This window comes from Rattus norvegicus, chromosome 17 (assembly GCF_021556685.1).
Source record: "Rattus norvegicus strain SHRSP/BbbUtx chromosome 17, alternate assembly SHRSP_T2T, whole genome shotgun sequence".
NCBI classification, from domain to species: domain Eukaryota; kingdom Metazoa; phylum Chordata; class Mammalia; order Rodentia; family Muridae; genus Rattus; species Rattus norvegicus.
In genome coordinates, this window is record NC_141550.1 from 60,707,501 (window position 1) to 60,730,036 (window position 22,536).

The 22,536-nt window shown below is 42.1% G+C and overlaps 3 pseudogenes; all 3 read right to left on the reverse strand.

The window, feature by feature from the left end:
- LOC148000220 (28S ribosomal RNA) overlaps positions 1-1,709 on the reverse strand; it is a 2,665-nt pseudogene extending 956 nt beyond the window's left edge.
- Positions 15,858-17,530, reverse strand: Mki67-ps1 (marker of proliferation Ki-67, pseudogene 1; annotated as a pseudogene).
- On the reverse strand, positions 19,153-21,092 carry Hdac1-ps12 (Histone deacetylase 1, pseudogene 12; annotated as a pseudogene).

Here is a 22,536-nt window from a genome sequence, read left to right on the forward strand (position 1 = left end):
AGCGCATTCCCCTGGCTGAGGTTTCGCTGGATAATAGGTAGGGACAGTGGGAAACTTGTTCATCCATTCATAGTCGTCACTAATTAGACGATGAGGCATTTGGCTACCTTAAGAGACTCATAGTTACTCCCCGCCATTTACCCGCGCTTCCTTGAATTTCTTCACTTTGACATTCAGAGCATTGGGCAGAAATCGCATTGTGTTTTCGCGATCTTTGTTTTAAACAGTTGGATTCCCCGGTCTGCACCAGTTCTAGGTCCGCGCCTTGGCGCCGAGGGGGAGGAGCGGCGCGGAAAACCAAAGCCTGGGGGCTGGGGGGGTGGACCCGTGAGGAAACACCAACCTGGAGAACCCAAAATATAGGACCCGCCCTCGCCCGTGGGACGGCGGGAGGGAGGAGAATACCTGCCAGGCTCCCCGGGTGCGGCCGCGATGCCCACCGCAGCTGGGGCGATCCACGGGAAGGGCCCAGTTAATGTCCAGAGTAGCATCCGATGGTCGCCCCGCCGAGTGCCTTCCCCTACCTCGTGCCTCCCCGCCACCTCCACCAGGGGCTCGCAGGTTCCTCCTGCTCCAGCCTGCCCGGGAGTGGACCCACCACCCTTGACCCCAGGAGCGCCGCCCTGCACTCCCTCCAGCAGATGAGGTAGGGAAAGAGGAGAGACGGATAGACTACTGGCCCCAGGGGGAGAGCGGAGGGTGGACCTGAGCAGAAAGGAGTGGGAGGGGGCGGCGGTGCCTCGTCCAGCCACAGCGTGTGCCCAGTTTTGCTTGGCACCCCAGCTCGACTGACAGAGCCCTTAGAGCCGATCCTTATCCCAAAGTTATGGATCCGGGGTTGCCAACTTCCCTTACCTACCTGGTTCCAAGATGGAGACCTGTTCACCTTGGAGACCTGCTGCGGATCTGGGTATGGCCTAGCGTGAAATTTACACCCTCTCCCCTGGATTTTCACCGACCACTGCCGGACTGTGACACTTTCCAAGACAGGGGCCCCTCTGTCGAGAAGCCCACTCCTGGGCGCCCTGCCCTTCACAAAGAAAAGAGAACTCTCCCTGGGGCTCCCATCAGCTTCTCTGGGATAGGTCGAGCATCACCACACTGGACACCTCGCCCATCTCCGACACTCCAGATTTGAGGACCTGAACCCGATCCCATTGCCAAGGGGGAGGCACTCGCCCATATCTCAGAATGACTAATCCATGATCAACTACTGTTTATGCCCTTCTCCAGTTCTGCCTTCAAAGTTCCTTCTCAAGAAGATTTTTAGTAAGGTTCAAGGTTCCTACTTAAGAAACACCATGGGCTGGAGAGATGGCTCAGAGGTTAAGGGCACTGACTGCTCTTCCAGAGGTTCTGAGTTCAAATCCCAGCAACCACATGGTGGCTTACAGCCATCGGTAATGAGATCTGATGGCCTCTTCTGGTGTGTCTGAAGACAGCTACAGTGTACTTATATATAGTAAATAAATCTTAAAAAAAAAAAAAAACACCAGTAACCGGAGTCCAAGGTTTCAAACACTTCACATTCAAACTACCATAGTATTTTTCAAGTCTTTCCCATATTTCTACATTTGATCACATATATCTTAAAGCACTTGCCTAGCCTCTTTTCTTTTCCCCCTTATCCCTCAAAGACTTTGTGGCATTATTCTAAATGTTAATTTCTCAGTGGAACTTAACCAAGTAGCTTACCCAACCACACGTACTTGGTACTACTATGTGGAATGCATAGTTTTGTATTTCCACGTGTTTGTGTGTCCTGGGTGTATGCGTTCATTTGTGCGCATGTGTGATCTGAGCCTCCTCCCATCCAGCATTGATCAATACAGTGCTCCCACAAGCACGTCTGTAGAACGTCTGTAGAACGATAAGATAACATTTTCTCAGTTAGGGTTTCGCTCTTGTCAGATGAAACTTGCTTCTTCTGTCAAGTTGATAAAAAAGAACAATACCAACAAAAACAAAAACAAAATTAACCAACACAACAATCGTACCTAATTTCAGTTCTCAGCATCCACCTTCAAACGTAGCATCTAACTGCCTGGAACTCTAACTTCCGAGGATTCAGAACTTCTGACATATAAGGGCAATTGCATTCCTCTGTACACATTCACACAGAGATGTACACATGCACAGTCAAACAAATAATACTGAAAATTAAAAAGAAAATTATAAGTAAAATTTTTATTTTGATATATGAAAATATGAAACATATATTTTGATATATGATATTTATAATGATTCTATTTATGATTTCAATATTAATACTTTACTTGCCATTCATATTTTAACCTTTATATTTTAAAATTCAGGTTTCAATATCATTGTAATATTTTAAAATAATAGAACCTTACTTATGAGAAAGGTTCATAGACAAATTTTTTCTTTTATATGGTAAAACTTATTATCCATTTAAAATGTATTAATTGTTGATAATTTAAAAACTTCATTTACTAGCCAGGCATATTGCTATATCTGTAATTCAGACACTTGTATAGTCTGGAGGATCAAGAGATTAAAGCCACTTTGCTTCAAAGACAACACAAAAGCACATGCACATACAATACAACGATGATAATACTTATTTTTATTTAATTTTATTTTTCTTGGACATTTTATGTATTTACATTTCAAATGTAATGCCCTTTTCCCACCTCACATAACCCTTCCCCTCCCCCTGCTTCTATGAGGATATTTTCACTCCCACCCACCCACTCCCACCTCAACACTCTAGCATTCCTCTACATTGGGCCTTTACAGGACCAAGAGTTTTTCATCTGATGCTGAACAAAGCCATCCTCTGCTACATATGTGACAAGAGTGATAAGTCTGTCCATGTGCACTCATTGGTTGATGATTTAGTCCCTGGGCGCTCTGGTGGGGGATGGGTTGGTAGATGTTGTTGCTCTTCCTATGAGGTTATAAACCCTTCAGCTCCTTTAGACTTTTTTCTAACTCCTCCACTAGGGTCCTGTTGTTCAGTCCAACTATCCTCATCTGTATCAGAAGGGTTCTGGCAGAAACTCTCAGGCTCCTGTCAGCAAGCACTTCTTGGCATCAGTAATAGTGAGCTGCATATAGGATGGATCCCCAGGTGGGGCAGTCTCTGGATGACCTGTTCTTCAATCCCTGCTCCAGTCTTTGTCCCTGTATTTCCACAAGTGAGTATTTTGTTCTCCCTTCTAACAAGAAATGAAGCATCCGCATTTTAGTCTTTCTTCTTGAGCTTCATATGATCTGTGAATATTTTCTTAGGTATTAGAAGCTTTTGGGCTAATATCCACTTATCAGTGAGTGTATACCACGTGTGTTCATTTGGGACTGGGTTACCTCACTCAGGATGATATTTTCTAGTTCCATCCATTAGCCTAAGAATTTCATGAAGTCATTGTTTTTAATAGCTGAGTAGTACTCCGTTGTGTAAATGTACCACATTTTCTGTATCCATTCCTCTGTTAAGGGACATCTGGGTTCTTTCCAGCACCTGGCTATTATAGATAAGGCTGCTATGAACACAGTGGAGCATGTGGCCTTGTTATATGTTGGAATATATTTTGGGTATATGCCCAGGAGTGTTATAGCTGGGTCTTCAGGTAGTACTATGTCCAATTTTCTGAGGAACATCCAGCCTGATTTCCAGAGTGGTTGCACCAGTTTGTAATCCCACCAACAATGGAGGAGTCTTCCTCTTTCTCCACATCCTCGCCAGCATTTGATGTCACCTGAGTTTTTGATCTTAGCTATTCTGAGTGGTGTGAGGTGGAATCTCAGGGTTGTTTTGATTTGCATTTTCCTGATGACTAAGGATATTGAACATTTTTTTAGGTGCTTTGCAGGCATTTGGTGTTCCTCAGTTGAGAATTCTTTGTTTAGCTCTGTACCCATTTTGTATTAGGATTATTTGATTCTCTGGAGTCTAACTTCTTGAGTTCTTTGTATATATTAGATATTAGTCCTCTATCAGATGTAGGATTGCTAAAGAACTTTTCCCAATCTATTTGTTGCCTTTTTGTCCTATTGACAATGGCCTTTGCCTTACAGAAGCTTTGCAATTTTATGTGATCCCATTTGTCAATTCTTGATCTTAGAGTATAAGCCACTGGTGTTCTCTTCAGGAAAATTTCCCGTGCCCATGTGTTTGAGGCTCTTCCCCACTCGTTCTTCTATTAGTTTGAGTGTATCTTGTTTTATGTAGAGGTCCTTGATCCATATGGACTTGAGCTTTATACAAGGCCATAAGAATAGATCAATTTGCATTCTTCTACATGCTGACTTCCAGTTGAACCAGCACCATTTGTTGAAAATGCTGTATTTTTTTCCATTAGATAGTTTTTAGCTCATTTGTCAAAGATCAAGTGACCATAGGTGTGTGGGTTCATTTCTGGGTCTTCAATTCTATTCCATTGATCTACAAAGTTTTTTTTTTAATTGTTGAGAATAGTTTTCTCTATACTGGGTTTTTTGCTTTTCCAAATTAATTTGCAAATTGTTCTTTCTAATTCTATGAAGAATTGAGTTGGAATTTTGATGGGGACTGCATTGAATCAGTAGATTGCTTTCAGCAAGATGGCCATTTTTACTATATTAATCCAGGCAATCCATGAGCATGGGGAATCTTTCTATCTTCTGAGATCTTTGATTTCTTTCTTCAGAGGCTTAAAGTTCTTGTTATACAGATATTTCACTTGCTTGGTTAGAGTCTCACCAAGGTACTTTATATATATATATATATATATATATATATATATATATATATATATATATTTTTTTTTTTTTTTAATTAACTTGAGTATTTCTTATATACATTTCAAGTGTTATTCCCTTTCCCGGTTTCCGGGCAAAATCCCCCTCCCCCCTCCCCTTCCTTATGGGTGTTCCCCTCCCAACCCTCCCCCCATTGCCGCCCTCGCCCCATAGTCTAGTTCACTGGGGGTTCAGTCTTAGCAGGACCCAGGGCTTCCCCTTCCACTGGTGCTCTTACTAGGATATTCATTGCTACCTATGGGGTCAGAGTCCAGGGTCAGTCCATGTATAGTCTTTAGGTAGTGGCTTAGTCCCTGGAAGCTCTGGTTGCTTGACATTGTTGTACTTTTGGGGTCTCGAGCCCCTTTAAGCTCTTCCAGTTCTTTCTCTGATTCCTTCAACGGGGGACCTATTCTCAGTTCAGTGGTTTGCTGCTGGCATTCGCCTCTGTATTTGCTGTATTCTGGCTGTGTCTCTCAGGAGCGATCTACATCCGGCTCCTGTCGGTCTGCACTTCTTTGCTTCATCCATCTTGTCTAATTGGGTGGCTGTATATGTATGGGCCACATGTGGGGCAGGCTCTGAATGGGTGTTCCTTCAGTCTCTGTTTTAATCTTTGCCTCTCCCTTCCCTGCCAAGGGTATTCTTTTTCCTCATTTAAAGAAGGAGTGAAGCATTCACATTTTGATCATCCGTCTTGAGTTTCCTTTGTTCTAGGGATCTAGGGTAATTCAAGCATTTGGGCTAATAGCCACTTATCAATGAGTGCATACCATGTATGTCTTTCTGTGATTGGGTTAGCTCACTCAGGATGATATTTTCCAGTTCCAACCATTTGCCTACGAATTTCATAAACTCGTTGTTTTTGATAGCTGAGTAATATTCCATTGTGTAGATGTACCACATTTTCTGTATCCATTCCTCTGTTGAAGGGCATCTGGGTTCTTTCCAGTTTCTGGCTATTATAAATAAGGCTGCGATGAACATAGTGGAGCACGTGTCTCTTTTATATGTTGAGGCATCTTTTGGGTATATGCCCAAGAGAGGTATAGCTGGATCCTCAGGCAGTTCAATGTCCAATTTTCTGAGGAACCTCCAGACTGATTTCCAGAATGGTTTTACCAGTCTGCAATCCCACCAACAATGGAGGAGTGTTCCTCTTTCTCCACATCCTCGCCAGCATCTGCTGTCACCTGAGTTTTTGATCTTAGCCAATCGCACTGGTGTGAGGTGAAATCTCAGGGTTGTTTTGATTTGCATTTCCCTTATGATTAAAGATGTTGAACATTTCTTTAGGTGTTTCTCAGCCATTCGGCATTCCTCAGCTGTGAATTCTTTGTTTAGCTCTGAACCCCATTTTTTAATAGGGTTATTTGTTTCCCTGCGGTCTAACTTCTTGAGTTCTTTGTATATTTTGGATATAAGGCCTCTATCTGTTGTAGGATTGGTAAAGATCTTTTCCCAATCTGTTGGTTGCCGTTTTGTCCTAACCACAGTGTCCTTTGCCTTACAGAAGCTTTGCAGTTTTATGAGATCCCATTTGTCGATTCTTGATCTTAGAGCATAAGCCATTGGTGTTTTGTTCAGGAAATTTTTTCCAGTGCCCATGTGTTCCCTATGCTTCCCTAGTTTTTCTTCTATTAGTTTGAGTGTGTCTGGTTTGATGTGGAGGTCCTTGATCCACTTGGACTTAAGCTTTGTACAGGGTGATAAGCATGGATCGATCTGCATTCTTCTACATGTTGCCCTCCAGTTGAACCAGCACCACTTGCTGAAAATGCTATCTTTTTTCCATTGGATGGTTTTGGCTCCTTTGTCAAAAATCAAGTGACCATAGGTGTGTGGGTTCATTTCTGGGTCTTCAATTCTATTCCATTGGTCTATCTGTCTGTCTCTGTACCAATACCATGCAGTTTTTATCACTATTGCTCTGTAATACTGCTTGAGTTCAGGGATAGTGATTCCCCCTGAAGTCCTTTTATTGTTGAGGATAGCTTTAGCTATCCTGGGTTTTTTGTTATTCCAGATGAATTTGCAAATTGTTCTGTCTAACTCTTTGAAGAATTGGATTGGTATTTTGATGGGGATTGCATTGAATCTGTAGATTGCTTTTGGTAAAATGGCCATTTTTACTATATTAATCCTGCCAATCCATGAGCATGGGAGATCTTTCCATCTTCTGAGGTCTTCTTCAATTTCTTTCCTCAGTGTCTTGAAGTTCTTATTGTACAGATCTTTTACTTGCTTGGTTAAAGTCACACCGAGGTACTTTATATTATTTGGGTCTATTATGAAGGGTGTCGTTTCCCTAATTTCTTTCTCGGCTTGTTTCTCTTTTGTATAGAGGAAGGCAACTGATTTATTTGAGTTAATTTTATACCCAGCCACTTTGCTGAAGTTGTTTATCAGCTTTAGTAGTTCTCTGGTGGAACTTTTGGGATCACTTAAATATACTATCATGTCATCTGCAAATAGTGATATTTTGACCTCTTCTTTTCCGATCTGTATCCCCTTGATCTCCTTTTGTTGTCTTATTGCTCTGGCTAGAACTTCAAGAACTATATTGAATAAGTAGGGAGAGAGTGGGCAGCCTTGTCTAGTCCCTGATTTTAGTGGGATTGCTTCAAGTTTCTCTCCATTTAGTTTAATGTTAGCAACTGGTTTGCTGTATATGGCTTTTACTATGTTTAGGTATGGGCCTTGAATTCCTATTCTTTCCAGGACTTTTATCATGAAGGGGTGTTGAATTTTGTCAAATGCTTTCTCAGCATCTAATGAAATGATCATGTGGTTTTGTTCTTTCAGTTTGTTTATATGATGGATCACGTTGATGGTTTTCCGTATATTAAACCATCCCTGCATGCCTGGGATGAAGCCTACTTGATCATGGTGGATGATTGTTTTGATGTGCTCTTGAATTCGGTTTGCCAGAATTTTATTGAGTATTTTTGCGTCGATATTCATAAGGGAAATTGGTCTGAAGTTCTCTTTCTTTGTTGTGTCTTTGTGTGATTTAGGTATAAGAGTAATTGTGGCTTCGTAGAAGGAATTCGGTAGTGCTCCATCTGTTTCAATTTTGTGGAATAGTTTGGATAATATTGGTATGAGGTCTTCTATGAAGGTTTGATAGAATTCTGCACTAAACCCGTCTGGACCTGGGCTCTTTTTGGTTGGGAGACCTTTAATGACTACTTCTATTTCCTTAGGAGTTATGGGGTTGTTTAACTGGTTTATCTGTTCCTGATTTAACTTCGATACCTGGTATCTGTCTAGGAAATTGTCCATTTCCTGAAGATTTTCAAATTTTGTTGAATATAGGTTTTTATAGTAAGATCTGATGATTTTTTGAATTTCCTCTGAATCTGTAGTTATGTCTCCCTTTTCATTTCTAATTTTGTTAATTTGGACGCACTCTCTGTGTCCTCTCGTTAGTCTGGCTAAGGGTTTATCTATCTTGTTGATTTTCTCAAAGAACCAACTTTTGGTTCTGTTGATTCTTTCTATGGTCCTTTTTGTTTCTACTTGGTTGATTTCAGCTCTGAGTTTGATTATTTCCTGCCTTCTACTCCTCCTGGGTGTATTTGCTTCTTTTTGTTCTAGAGCTTTTAGGTGTGCTGTCAAGCTGCTGACATATGCTCTTTCCTGTTTCTTTCTGCAGGCACTCAGCGCTATGAGTTTTCCTCTTAGCACAGCTTTCATTGTGTCCCATAAGTTTGGGTATGTTGTATCTTCATTTTCATTAAATTCTAAAAAGTTTTTAATTTCTTTCTTTATTTCTTCCTTGACCAGGTTATCATTGAGTAGAGCATTGTTCAATTTCCACGTATATGTGGGCATTCTTCCCTTATTGTTATTGAAGACCAGTTTTAGGCCGTGGTGGTCCGATAGCACGCATGGGATTATCTCTATCTTTCTGTACCTGTTGAGGCCCGTTTTTTGACCAATTATATGGTCAATTTTGGAGAAAGTACCATGAGGAGCTGAGAAGAAGGTATATCCTTTTGCTTTAGGATAGAATGTTCTATAAATATCCGTTAAGTCCATTTGGCTCATGACTTCTCTTAGTCTGTCGACATCACTGTTTAATTTCTGTTTCCATGATCTGTCCATTGATGAGAGTGGTGTGTTGAAATCTCCCACTATTATTGTGTGAGGTGCAATGTGTGTTTTGAGCTTTAGTAAGGTTTCTTTTATGTATGTAGGTGCCCTTGTATTTGGGGCATAGATATTTAGGATTGAGAGTTCATCTTGGTGGATTTTTCCTTTGATGAATATGAAGTGTCCTTCCTTATCTTTTTTGATGACTTTTAGTTGGAAATTGATTTTATTTGATATTAGAATGGCTACTCCAGCTTGCTTCTTCTGACCATTTGCTTGGAAAGTTGTTTTCCAGCCTTTCACTCTGAGGTAGTGTCTGTCTTTGTCTCTGAGGTGTGTTTCCTGTAGGCAGCAGAATGCAGGGTCCTCATTGCATATCCAGTTTGTTAATCTATGTCTTTTTATTGGGGAGTTGAGGCCATTGATATTGAGAGATATTAAGGAATAGTGATTATTGCTTCCCTTTATATTCATATTTGGATGTGAGGTTATGTTTGTGTGCTTTCATTCTCTTTGTTTTGTTGCCAAGACGATTAGTTTCTTGCTTCTTCTAGGGTATAGCTTGCCTCCTTATGTTGGGCTTTACCATTTATTATCCTTTGTAGTGCTGGATTTGTAGAAAGATATTGTGTAAATTTGGTTTTGTCATGGAATATCTTGGTTTCTCCATCTATGTTAATTGAGAGTTTTGCTGGATACAGTAACCTGGGCTGGCATTTGTGTTCTCTTAGGGTCTGTATGACATCAGTCCAGGATCTTCTGGCCTTCATAGTTTCTGGCGAGAAGTCTGGTGTGATTCTGATAGGTCTCCCTTTATATGTTACTTGACCTTTTTCCCTTACTGCTTTTAATATTCTTTCTTTATTTTGTGCGTTTGGTGTTTTGACAATTATGTGACGGGAGGTGTTTCTTTTCTGGTCCAATCTATTTGGAGTTCTGTAGGCTTCTTGTATGTCTATGGGTATCTCTTTTTTTAGGTTAGGGAAGTTTTCTTCTATGATTTTGTTGAAGATATTTACTGGTCCTTTGAGCTGGGAGTCTTCACTCTCTTCTATACCTATTATCCTTAGGTTTGATCTTCTCATTGAGTCCTGGATTTCCTGTATGTTTTGGACCAGTAGCTTTTCCGCTTTACATTATCTTTGACAGTTGAGTCAATGATTTCTATGGAATCTTCTGCTCCTGAGATTCTCTCTTCCATCTCTTGAATTCTGTTGGTGAGGCTTGTATCTACAGCTCCTTGTCTCTTCTTTTGGTTTTCTATATCCAGGGTTGTTTCCATGTGTTCTTTCTTGATTGCTTCTATTTCCATTTTTAATTCCTTCAACTGTTTGATTGTGTTTTCCTGGAATTCTTTCAGGGATTTTTGCGATTCCTCTCTGTAGGCTTCTACTTGTTCTCTAAGGGAGTTCTTCATGTCTTTCTTGAAGTCCTCCAGCATCATGATCAAATATGATTTTGAAAATAGATCTTGCTTTTCTGGTGTGTTTGGATATTCCATGTTTGTTTTGATGGGAGAATTGGGCTCCGATGGTGCCATGTAGTCTTGGTTTCTGTTGCTTGGGTTCCTGCGCTTGCCTCTCGCCATCAGATTATCTCTAGTGTTACTTTGTTCTGCTATTTCTGACAGTGGCTAGACTGTCCTATAAGCCTGTGTGTCAGGAGTGCTGTAGACCTGTTTTCCTCTCTTTCAGTCAGTTATGGGGACAGAGTGTTCTGCTTTCTGGCGTGTAGTTCTTCCTCTCTACAGGTCTTCAGCTGTTCCTGTGGGCCTGTGTCTTGAGTTCACCAGGCAGCTTTCTTGCAGCAGAAAATTTGGTCTTACCTGTGGTCCCGAGGCTCAGGTTCGCTCGTGGGGTGCTGCCCACGGGCTCTCTGCAGCGGCAGCAACCAGGAAGACCTGTGCCGCCCCTTCCGGGAGTTTCAGTGCACCAGGGTTCCAGATGGTCTTTGGCTTTTTCCTCTGGCGTCCGAGATGTGTGTGCAGGGAGCAGTCACTTCTGGTTTCCCAGGCTTGTCTGCCTCTCTGAAGGTTTAGCTCTCCCTCCCACGGGATTTGGGTGCAGAGAACTGTTTATCCGGTCTGTTTCTTTCAGGTTCCGGAGGTGTCTCAGGCACAGGGGTCCTGCCGCTCCTGGGCCCTCCCCCACGGGAGCCCAGAGGCCTTATACAGTTTCCTCTTGGGCCAGGGATGTGGGCAGGGGTGAGCAGTGTTGGTGGTCTCTTCTGCTCTGCAGCCTCAGGAGTGCCCACCTGACCAGGCGGTTGGGTCTCTCTCTCACCGGGTCTGGTACTTTATATTTATTTGTGACTATTGTGAATGGTATCATTTCCCTAATTTCTTTCTCAGCTTGTTTATCCTTTGAGTAGAGGAAGGCTACTGATTTGTTTGAATTAATTTTATATCCAGTCACTCTGCTGAAATTGTTTATCAGCTCTAGGAGTTCTCTGGTGGAATTTTTGGGTCACTTATGTAAACTATCACATCATCTGCAAATAGTGGTGTTTTGACTTCTTTCTTTCCAATTTGTATCCCCTTGACCTCTTTTAGTTGTCTAATTGCTCTAGCTAGACCTTCAAGTACCATATTGAATAGGTAGGGATAGAATAGGTAACCTTATTTAGTCCCTGATTTTAGTGGGATTGCTTCAAATCTCCCTCCATTTAGATTGATGTTAGTTACTGGTTTGCTGTATATTGCTTTTATTTTGTATAGGCATGGTCCTTGAATTCCTGATTTTTCCAAGACTTTTATCATGAAAGGGGTATTAAGTTATGTCAAATGCTTTCTCAGCATGTAATGAGATGATCATGTGGTTTCTTTTCCTTGGGTTTATTTATAAAGTGGACTCCATTGATGGATTTCAGTATATTGAACCATCCTTGTACCACTGAGTTGAAGCCTACTTGATCATGGTAAATGATTGTTTTTGATGTGTTCTTGGATTCAGTTTGTGAGTATTTTATTGAGTATTTTTGGATCAATATTCAGTAGGGAAATTGGCTTGAAGTTTCCTTTCTTTGCACCGTTTTTCTGTTCAAGGCATAATTGTGGCTTCAAAGAACAAATGGGGTAGTTTTTCTTCTGTTTCGATTTTGTGGGATAGCTTGAAGAGTATTTGTACTAGATCTTCTTTCAAGGTCTGATAGAAATCTGCACTAAACCCATCTGGTCCTGGGCTTTTTTTGGTTGGGAGACTTTTAATGACTTCTTCTATTTTTTAGGTGTTATGGGAGTGTTTACATGGTTTATCTGATCCTGATTTAGATTTGGTACCTGATATCTGCCTAGAAAATTGTCAGTTTCATCCAGATTCTCAAGTTCTGTTTGGAATAGGCTTTTGTAGTAAATATGATAATTTTTTGAATTTCCTCAGTTTCTGTTGTTATGTCTCTCTTTTCATTTCCGATTTTGATAATTTGGATACTACCTCTGTGTCCTTTCGTTAGTCTGACTAAGGGTTTATCTATCTTATTGATTTTCTCAAATAACCAGCTCCTGGTTTTCTTGATTCTTTGTATAGTTCTTTTTGTTTCTACTTCATTGATTTTTTTTAAAAAAAATTTATTTATGTATTGCGTATGCATTATACAGCTTTCTGCCTGTATGTATGCCTGCAGGCCAGAAGAGGGCATCAGATCTCAATGCAGATGGCTGTGAGCCTCCCATGTTGTTGCTGGGATTTGAACTCAGGACTTCTGGAAGAGCAGACAGTGCTCTTAACCACTGAGCCATCTCTCCAGTTACTTCGCTGATTTTTCAGCTTGATTATTTCCTGATGTCTACTCCTCTTGGGTGAATTTGCTTTTGTTTTAGAGCTTTCAGGTGTGCTGTCAAGCTGTTAGTGTTTGCTCTTTTCAATTTCTTTTTGGAGGCACTCAGAGCTATGCGTTTTCCTCTGAGCACTACTTTTGTTGTCTCCCATAAGTTTGGATATGTTATGCCTTCATTTTCATTAAATTCTAAAAACTTTTAAATTTCTTTCTTCATTTCTTCCTTGACCAAGTTATCATTGAGTAGAGCATTGTTCAGCTTCCATGTCATCTGGGCTTTCTTTTGTTTTTGTTGTTATTGAAGACCAGCCTTAGTCCGTGGTGATCTGACAGGATGCATGGGATTATTTCAATCTTCTTGTATCTGTTGAGGCCTATTTTGTGGCCGATTATATGGTTAATTTTGGAGAAGGTACCATGAGGTGCTGAGAAGAAGGTATATTCTTTTGTTTTCGGATGAAATGTTTGATAGATATCTGTTAAACCCATTTGGTTCATAATTTCTCTTAGTTTCACTGTGTCTTTGTTTTGCTTCTGTTTCCATAATCTGTCCATTGATGAAAGTGGTATGTTGAAGTCTCCTACTATTATTGTGTGAGGTTCAATGCGTGCTTTGAGCTTTAGTAAAGTTTCTTTTATGAATGTGAGTACACTTGCATTTGGAGCAGAGATGTTTAGAATCAAGAGTTCATCCTGGTACATATTTCCTTTGAAAAATGTGTCCTTCCTCATCTCTTTTGGTTGAAAGTTATTTTATTCGATATTAGAATGGCTACTCTAGTTTGTTTCTTGGAACCATTTGCCTGAAAATTTTTTTCCCAGCCTTTTACTCTTAGGTAGTGTACTAGCTAGTTTTGTGTGTCAACTTGACACAAGCTGGAGTTATCACAGAAAAGGAACCTCAGTTGTGGAAATGCCTTCATGAGACTCAGCTGTAGGGCATTTTCTCAACTAGTGATCAAGGTGGGAGGACCCAACCCATTGTGGGTGGTGCTGTCCCTGGGTTAGTGGTCTTGGGTTCTTTAAGAGAGCACGTTGAGCAAGCCAGGGGAAGCAAGCCAGTAAGAAACATCCCTCCATGGCCTCTGCATCAGCTCCTGCTTCCTGACCTGCTTGAGTTCCAGTCCTGACTTCCTTTGGTGATGAACAGCAACATGGATGTGTAAGCTGAATAAACCCTTTTCTCCCCAACTTGCTTCTTGGCCATGATGTTTGTGCAGGAATAGAAACCCTGACTAAGACAAATTGGTACCAGCATAGTGGGGCATTCCTGTGACAACCTGACCATGATTTGGGGAGGACTGTGGAAGGACTTTAGAACTTTGAGCTAGAAGAGCTATTGGGATATTAAGAACTTTTGTAGGAGCTTCGAAGATAATGTTGAGAACAGTGCAGAAGATGGAGGCCTGGCTTGTGAAATTTCAGAGGGAAGATTAAAGACTCTTGTCAGGGCCATGTTGTTTTGCTTGTGAAGAGTCTGTGGTTTTGGTTAGCTGGGGCTGAAGAAGCAGCTTTGATTAACAAGATCCCAGAACTACTAAAGTGAACCTTTGCATTACTGGGATTATTGGTGCTGGTCAGCTGGAGCTAAGAAATTAGTGGTGATTAAGAAGAGACCAGCATGACTGAGGTGAAATCTTCTGGGAAGTGTTTGAGAGCACAAAGAGACTGCGTTCCAGAGATAGCCAAGCCTGTACCTCGTGCTGTGGTTGGACTTGATGATGTGTTAAGAGTCACCCCGGTGGTACTGGTTTTGAAGGCATGAAGGGGTCATGAAGAGCAGCTGAGGCTGGGCACTGTGAGAGGCCATTGGTGAAGGTGCACCTTCAGTTGCAATTGATGGCCCAGGACTGAAGGGATCATGCAAAGGAGTTGAGGCTTGGCACCATCAAGAGAACCTGTGAGAGGGTATTGGTGAAGCCTAGTTGCAGCGGAAGACAGCAGCATTTTGGAGATGCCAGTACCATGAGATGACCACCAAGAACAGCAGCAGCAGTGGAGTACAGGCATCTGGAACCTAGAAGACAAGGTGTGTGCTACAGAGGGCAGAGCTGGAGAAGGGACCCAAGTCCTTGGAGGAGCCTAGAAGATCATGAGTGGATCCCAGTCATTGGACAGTTAGTTTGATTTTGGTTTTGATTGTGACTGTGCCCTGATATTTTTTCCCTCTTGAAGGAAGAAAATATTTTAGTGGAGTCCACAGTCCACAGAGACTTTGAATTTTAAAACAACTTTGAATTTTAAAAGATATTGGATATTTTAAACAGATTGAACTTTTAATGTGTAAAGACTGTGGGACTCTCAAAGTTATTTAGATCTTGGGGATGAATAAGAAAGTAAGGGTTGAGGCTTAATAGTGATGTGTTTGTGTGTCAAGTTGACAAGGAGTCAATTGTACTGGCTAGTTTTGTGTGTCAACTTGACACAAGCTGGAGTTATCACAGAAAAGAAGTCTTAGTTGCGGAAATGCCTTCATGAGACCCAGCTGTAAGGCATTTTCTCAACTAGTGGTCAAGGTGGGAGGACCCAGCCCATTGTGGGTGGTGCCGTCCCTGGGCTGGTGATCTTGGGTTCTATAAGAAAGCAAGCTGAGCAAGCCAGGGGAAGCAAGCCAGTAAGAAACATCCCTCCATGGCCTCTGCATCAGCTCCTGCTTCCTGACCTGCTTGAGTTCCAGTCCTGACTTCCTTTGGTGATGGACATCATGGAAGTGTAAGCTGAATAAACCCTTTCCTCCCCAATTTGCTTCTTGGTTATGATGTTTGTAGAGGAATAGAAACCCTGACTAAGACAGATAGCGTCTGTCTTTGTCACTGAGGTGCAATTCCTGTATACAGCGAAATGCTGGATCCTGTTTATGTATCCAGTTTGTTAGTCTATGTCTTTTTATTGGGGAATTGAGTCCATTGATGTTGAGAGATATTAGGGACCAATGATTGTTGCTTCCTGTTTTTTTGTTTTATCTTTGTTTTTTTGTTGTTAGAGGTGTTAGGTTTGTGTGACTATCTTCTTTTGGGTTAGTTGAAAGAAGAATACTGTCTTGCTTTTTCTAGGGTGTAGGTTCCCTCCTTGTGTTGGAGTTTTCCATCTATTATCATTTGTAGGCCCGGGGTTTTGGAAAGATATTGTGTAAATTTGGTTTTGTCATGTAAATCATGGTTTCTCCATGTATGGTAATTGACAGTTTTACTTGATAGTATGACTCCTAATCTCTCTCTCTTTTTTTTTTTTTTTTTTTTAATTTCACAGAGCTTTATTGGGTAGGACAGAAGGCCACATTTCTACCTGTTTACTACCAAACATTTAAACTGCTATTGCTCTGAGATCCCTGGTGATCTTCATGATCTCCATTGGAGCTTGAAGAGAGTATGACCAGGAAACCTCAAAGCTTCCTTAAGCACAGGCAATATTATTTACAGTTCACCTTCACACTGGAGGTGACAATCATACTGGAATTTATCACTAAACCAAATTTAAACTTTTCCTTCTTAAATGTCTTTGCTACACAGTTTCACTTTTCTGGTGACTTCTTGTTCTTAATTTCTTGGTGTATACATTGTCTTCATCCTTCTTCAGAGTTTTTGCATCTTTCTTGGCCCCTCGAGTTACTCTTGGCTTAGGTTCATTGTCCAAAGTGACTCTAGTTTGTCTGGATCTCAAACACCTAACATCTGAATCTCCAGAGACTCCTTTCTCTTGCTGGGTCTTTATCGAGATTTCTGCACCTGATTTGCTTGTTTTCTCTTCTGCTTCATGAGGCTAGGGAATCTCCGTCTGTCCTCCAGACCTCAAACATGGTGTTTTCCCACTGACTTTGCCCAGAGATGAAGACTTCTTGGTTCCATTATCTGGATTCTGCGGCTCTGTCTCCTGGGAGATCTTCATTGTTTTCTCATTTTTCTTTATCCCAACCTTCTCTGCAGACGCATCAAACTTGGGGCTTGGCTGTTTTTCAGTTTTCTTTCAGTACCTAGAGCTCTGGGGTATTTTCTGATCTGGAGTGACGGGGTTCTCTCTTTTGGCTTCCATTTCTTCTGTTTGCATAATGGTGCTAATGTGCTCCTCCACAGATTCACGTTTATGTGACACACTTCTCAGGTGTTTCACCTTCACCGGCTCAGGTGACACGTGCCTCTTGGTAGAAGCAGCCCTTTGTGTCTTATGTACAGGCTTCTCACCTGTTGCTTCCTGCTTTGGTGTTACAGAGCACAAAGCCCTGGTTCTCAAAATTCTTCCATCTCTTGCAGACTTCCTGGGGGTGGACAGGTAAAGTTTGCTTTTGCTTTGTAATGCTGCAAGGTCACTGGTATCCATCAACACTTCTTTGGGGTCCTCTTTAGAGGTCCTCAGCACTTTTCTGCATGTTCTGAGAGGTTTCATTGAGTCTGGCTTTTGCTGTAGAGTGCTCTTAAGAATATTAGTGTCATGTCTTAGTTTTTCAGAATGATCTGATATTTGTGCTATTTCTTTGGAGTCACCCAGGACTTCAAGAGGTTGAGCCCCATTCTTACGTGTCCTTAGCTGCCTTTTGCTGTCAGTTTCTTTGGCTACTGTATCTGTCTGCTTTACAGGTGCCTTTGAAGCTTTGGTACCATTGCCATCAATTTCAGTGACCTTTCGGGATCGCACAGTTTGCCTTGATGTTGGCACTGTCTTCCTTACTGCTGAAGGCTTGTCTGCCTCTTCTTTCCCATGTCTTGTCCTGGGACGTCTTGGTGAGGGTTGGAGGCTATCAACTTGCTCTGGTTGTGGAGAATTAATACAGGGTATCTGTGTGGGCTCTTTATCACTTGCAGATTCCTCAGTGTGACCTAGGGTTTGGATTGGTCCTTTGAGACCAGCCAATTCTACGGTCTGTGCCTTTTCCTTGGGTATCCTCTGTGGCCTCTTGCTGACAGGCATACTTGCTACTTGACTCCTAATCTCTTTTCTAGGTTTTCTCTCTCTAAGGTTGTGTAATCTCTTTGTGATTTCTTTATAGTTTTTATTTCCATTTTTAGATCCTGGATGGGTTTGTTCAATTCCTTCACCTGTTTGGTTGCGTTTTCCTGTAACTCTTTAAGGGATTTTTGTGTTTCCTCTTCAAGTGCTCTTACTTGTTTACCTGTGTTGTCCTGTATTTCTTTAAGGGAGTTATTTATGTCCTTCTTAAAGTCCTCCATCATCCTCATGAAATGTGATTTTTAAATTCAAATCTTGCTTTTCTGGTGTGTTGGGGTATCCAGTATTTGCTGTGGTGGGAGAACTGGTTTCTGATGATGCCAAGTAGTCTTGGTCTCTATTGCTTAGGTTCTTGTTCTTTTTTTTTCTTGCCATCTGGTTATCTCTGGTTTTAGTTGGTCTTGTTGTCTCTGACTGGAGCTTGTCCCTCCTGTGGGCCTGTGAGCCTGTGATCTTAGGAATGAGAATGCCTCTGGGAGACCAGCTTTCTCAGGGAAAGTTTGTCTGGAGTGCTCTGAGACAGCCTTAGCTCTGGGCTTAGATAGAGACTTTAAGTGTTCTGTTCTAGACTGCCTGAAGCTCCCATGCCCCATATACTTTGAGTAGGTCTGTCTTTGGATAGTCAGTGGAGAGAGAGTGGAGTCCCACCTCTGTAGGCAGGTTTTGGGTCGGAGAGCTGTGGGATTTCCCCAGCTCTTGGTGCAAATGGAGACCTGAAGGGTCCTGTCCTAGGCTTCCCTGGGTCTCCTGCACCCCCTGTGCTCCAGGTGGGACTCTTCCTTGGACAGTCAGTGGAGAGAAAGTGGGGTCTCACCAGTGGGCTTAGGAGTGAGAGCGCTCCTGGCAGACCAGCTCTCTTTGGGCAAATTTTGGGTGTGAAAGCTGTAGGACAGCCCCAGCTCTCTGGGCACAGATGGAGACCTGAAGCATCCAATCCCAGGGTGCACTGTGTCTCCTGAGCCCTGTGCACTCCCAGCTGCTCTCTCTTTGGATAGTCTTAGGAGAGAACCTGGAGCCCCACCTGTGGGCTGTGGGCTTAGAAGGGAGAGTGCTCCTGGCTTAGAAGGGAGAGTGCTTCGGGCAGACCAGCCCTCTGCTGTCAGGTTTAGGGTCTGAGAGCTATGAGATAGCCACAGCTCTGGGTGCAGATGGTGACCTGAAGCTACTTACTTTTTTTGCCCACTTTTTCTCAGTGTATGAATCTGTGTACAATGGTGAAGGACTCAGATGCACATAAAAATAGAGAGTTTACATGTTATAGTGCTTCAGGTACAACTCACTGTGAAAGGATATGGTTTTAAAACTAAGACAGAAGGTAAATTTAATTTAATTTTGGGATAAAATTTTCATCTAATTTAGTACAATGTAAATATGAAGAGTTTGAAAATTTTTGTAGATTTGAGGTCATATTAAAAATGTCTTTTTATATTGAAACTATATCCTATTTGTGTCTTGAAACTTCTATGCTATTCTAAATCCTGCCCAAACTTGAGTCACAGGAACAAAGTCTGAGACACTGTATGTTCAGAAACAACAATTTTGTTTATTTACCTTTTTCTACTGAACAAAATATGGTTCAGGCTGCATTTTTTAATAGAAATGTGCTGTTTTATTACAAAGAGTATCACAAAATGAAAATATCTCAGAAAGGAAGCTAGGCTAACAACCTCTACCTACAGAATTGGGGGGAAGGCGGGGCAGTGTAAGTTTTTCTGCTTCCTCAGGGTGGGCGGGAAGGTAGAAACAGAACCAATCTAAAAATGGCTGATATTACCCAAGCCTGAAAAGGGGTCTCAGAAGACACAGTCACCCCTGCTGAAAAGCTTAGCAAAGGCCATCTTAGCAGAGCTCCTAAGCAGGCACTTGCAGTTCAGGATTTTGCTTTCCAGTTGTTTTCTTTTCACCTGGACCCTATGTGGTTCAAAACTCAGACCTGGGGCAGGACAGACAAGGGAACTCTGGGAAGAGTTCTCCCAGCACCACTGCCCTGTGTGCTGGTCCCTATCTAGTCCCTGGGGATGTTATATTTAATATATTTTATGTAAATGCACAGGAATAGAAAATATAAACTCTGAGAAATTGAGGGAAAGTGAGGGACTTGGGGAGAAGATGGAGCTGCAGACCTTGCTCAGGCCAGCTCTTCTTTGACCCCTTTGGCTTCTGGCTTCTCCTCCTTGGTTTTCTCTTCTTCTGTGACTTCTTTTTTCTCTTCGGGATCTTTTCTTTCTTATCCTCTGTTTTGACTCTTTTGGCTTTTTTGAAGTTAGAAGAGTTCTCGCGACCTCCTTCTCCTGCCTCATCAGAATCAGGGAATTCCTCCTCACAGGCAATGCGTTTGTCAGAGGAGCAGATGGAAATTCATTTGTCCGGGTCTTCCTCATCCTCATCACCGCTCTCTTCTGGGATGGCATCCTCTGGGATGGCCTGCATTTGGACCCCAGGAGCATGGGGCAGCATTCTCAAGTTCTCCAAGAGCCGCTGTTTGGTCTTCTCCAGGTATTCATTGGTGTTCTGGTTAGTCATATTGGAAGGGCTAATGCGAAGCTTGAAATCTGGTCCAAAGTATTCAAAGTAGTCATTGTATGGTAGCTCATTAGGGATCCAGAGCCACAGCTGTTTTGTAAGTCCAGCACCGAGCGACACTACAGATGGTGTAGCCACCTCCTCCCTACATTAGCATCGGCAAGTTGAAACTCTTCACGAACTCCACACACTTGGCATGTCCTTTGATGGTCAGATTGAAGCAACTTAGCCGATCTCCAGACAGGGAGTCTGAGCCGCACTGTAGGACCACTGCACTAGGCAGGATCATCTTCATTACTTTGGACATGATTGGCTTGAAGATGGCTTCATAGGACTCCTCATCAATGCCCTCTTGCAATGGGTAGTTAATGGTGTAGTACTTGCCTTTGCCAGCCCCAGTATCCCGTAGGTCCCCAGTTTCTGGGAAGTACTCTCTGTGTTTATGAAAGGACACAGTCATGACCCAGTCTGTAGTATAGAAGGCCTCTTCCATGCCATCGCCACGGTGAATATCAATGTCAATATACAGCACCCTCTGGTGATACAATATCATTGACGTAACAGAAGCCAGATGCTTCAGACTTTTTTGCATGGTGCAGGCCCCCAGCCCAGTTCACAGCGATGTCTGTCTGCTGCTTATTGAGTTTCACAGCACCCGTGGACAACTGACAGAACTCAAACAAGCCATCAAATGCCAGACAATCCTCACCCACGTTGAACCTCTGCATCTGCTTGCTGTATTCAGACATATCTGGACGAATAGAGCATAAGAATTTAATGTCATCACTGTGGTACTTGATCATTTCCTCAGCATTGGCTTTGTGAGGACAATAGATTTCCATTTTTCAGTAGAGACCATAGTTGAGCAGCAAATTATAAGTCATTCGGATTCGGTGAGGCTTTATTGGGTGCCCTTGTGCATAGTAGTAGTTTCTAACATCCCGGTCATAGTAGTAACAGACTTTCCTCTTGGTGCCCTGAGTCTGCGTCATCTTGCTCGCTGCCTGGACCTTGGGTCAGTCTGTCCCCAGGCTGCATTTTATAGTTCATGAGTCATGAAATAATTTTTAAACTCATGTAAAGATGTCATTTTATATACCTCTAAATTTCAGAGAATTGAGACTATTTATCAAAGATAAGTAATTTTTCAAATAATATTTGGAAACACTAAGTTTCAAAAGTAGTTTGTATATTATGGAAAAAAAATCTAGTAGGAGATGAGATGGCCTTCTTCAGTGAAAGAAGCAAGACGTAAATATTAGGAATCTTGAAAAAGAGAAAATGTATCCAGTTTTCTCAAATTAAAATTAACACTTAGTGGAACATGTGCCCCTGTGGCATGGTGGGGCATCTTTTGGAATATATTCCCAAGAGTGGTACTTCTGGGTCTTCAGGTCAATTCCCTACTATTGTCCCTTGAGCCTTTAACTTTGATACTGCCAATTGGTATTCCAGCAGGTCTTGTACTTCTCTGTGTGTGATAGCCAGATGGAGATCCTTCTAAATTCCTTAAAGGGCCCAGAGAGTTGGGTTATCTCTAGGTCAATGACTGCTCTTCTAGAGGACACAGGAGAGACCTCTTTTCTGACTTTCTTAGATAGCAGGCACCCAGCTTGAGGGTGCTGAGTTATGCCCCACATAGATGGGTGGAATTGACATTGCTGCCCCTGACATACTTGGTACTTTACTAGGGGCTGGGCTAGGAGGGGAGCTGGATCAATATTCTCAGTAAAGAATCCAAAGACTATTGCCCCTCCTTCCAGTCATGACTCCTTACTTTGCAAGAAAAATACAGACTCCCAAGCAGTTGAGGCAATCAAGGACAGAGGTACTCAGCCTTAGATTTGCTTTATTAGCACATAAAAATGAATTAAGTCTAAAACTAAATGAAAGACCTTTATATGTTTAACTGTCTGCTTTTTTTCCCTCAAGAGATGCATACTATTTCTTCTTGTATCCCAAGCACTCTTCAAAGCTGTAAGGAGACTGGACTCGATAAATGTTCAAAGAAAAGTAAACAGATAATGTTAAGATGTGAGCATCTCAGGCTGAGCTCTGCTGGCCCAGTGAATGGAATGGAGAAAGGGTGCTAGTATGGATAAGACGGGGCCCTTGTTCTTATGGAAATTAAAGGACGGGTGGTTTTCTGATACCTCCTCTTGTCCAAGCTGTCCATTAATATGCCACCACACCTTTCTTCTAAACTTGTGATTTCTGTGGGTAGAAGGTAGCAACATGTGATAGGATGTGTGAGCACCTAAGGGGTGAGATCCAATTGTCTGTAAGTCTTTGGACTAGGATGGGATCCTGGAGATAGACACAGAGACAAAATGATCTAAGAGCCAAGTGAGGCAGAACCAGCATCGAAGCTTGCTTCTAACTTCCCCATCTATGCTGGGTCTCTAATATTACCTAATACTTGCCCTATACATGCATACATGATATTTTTTTGTT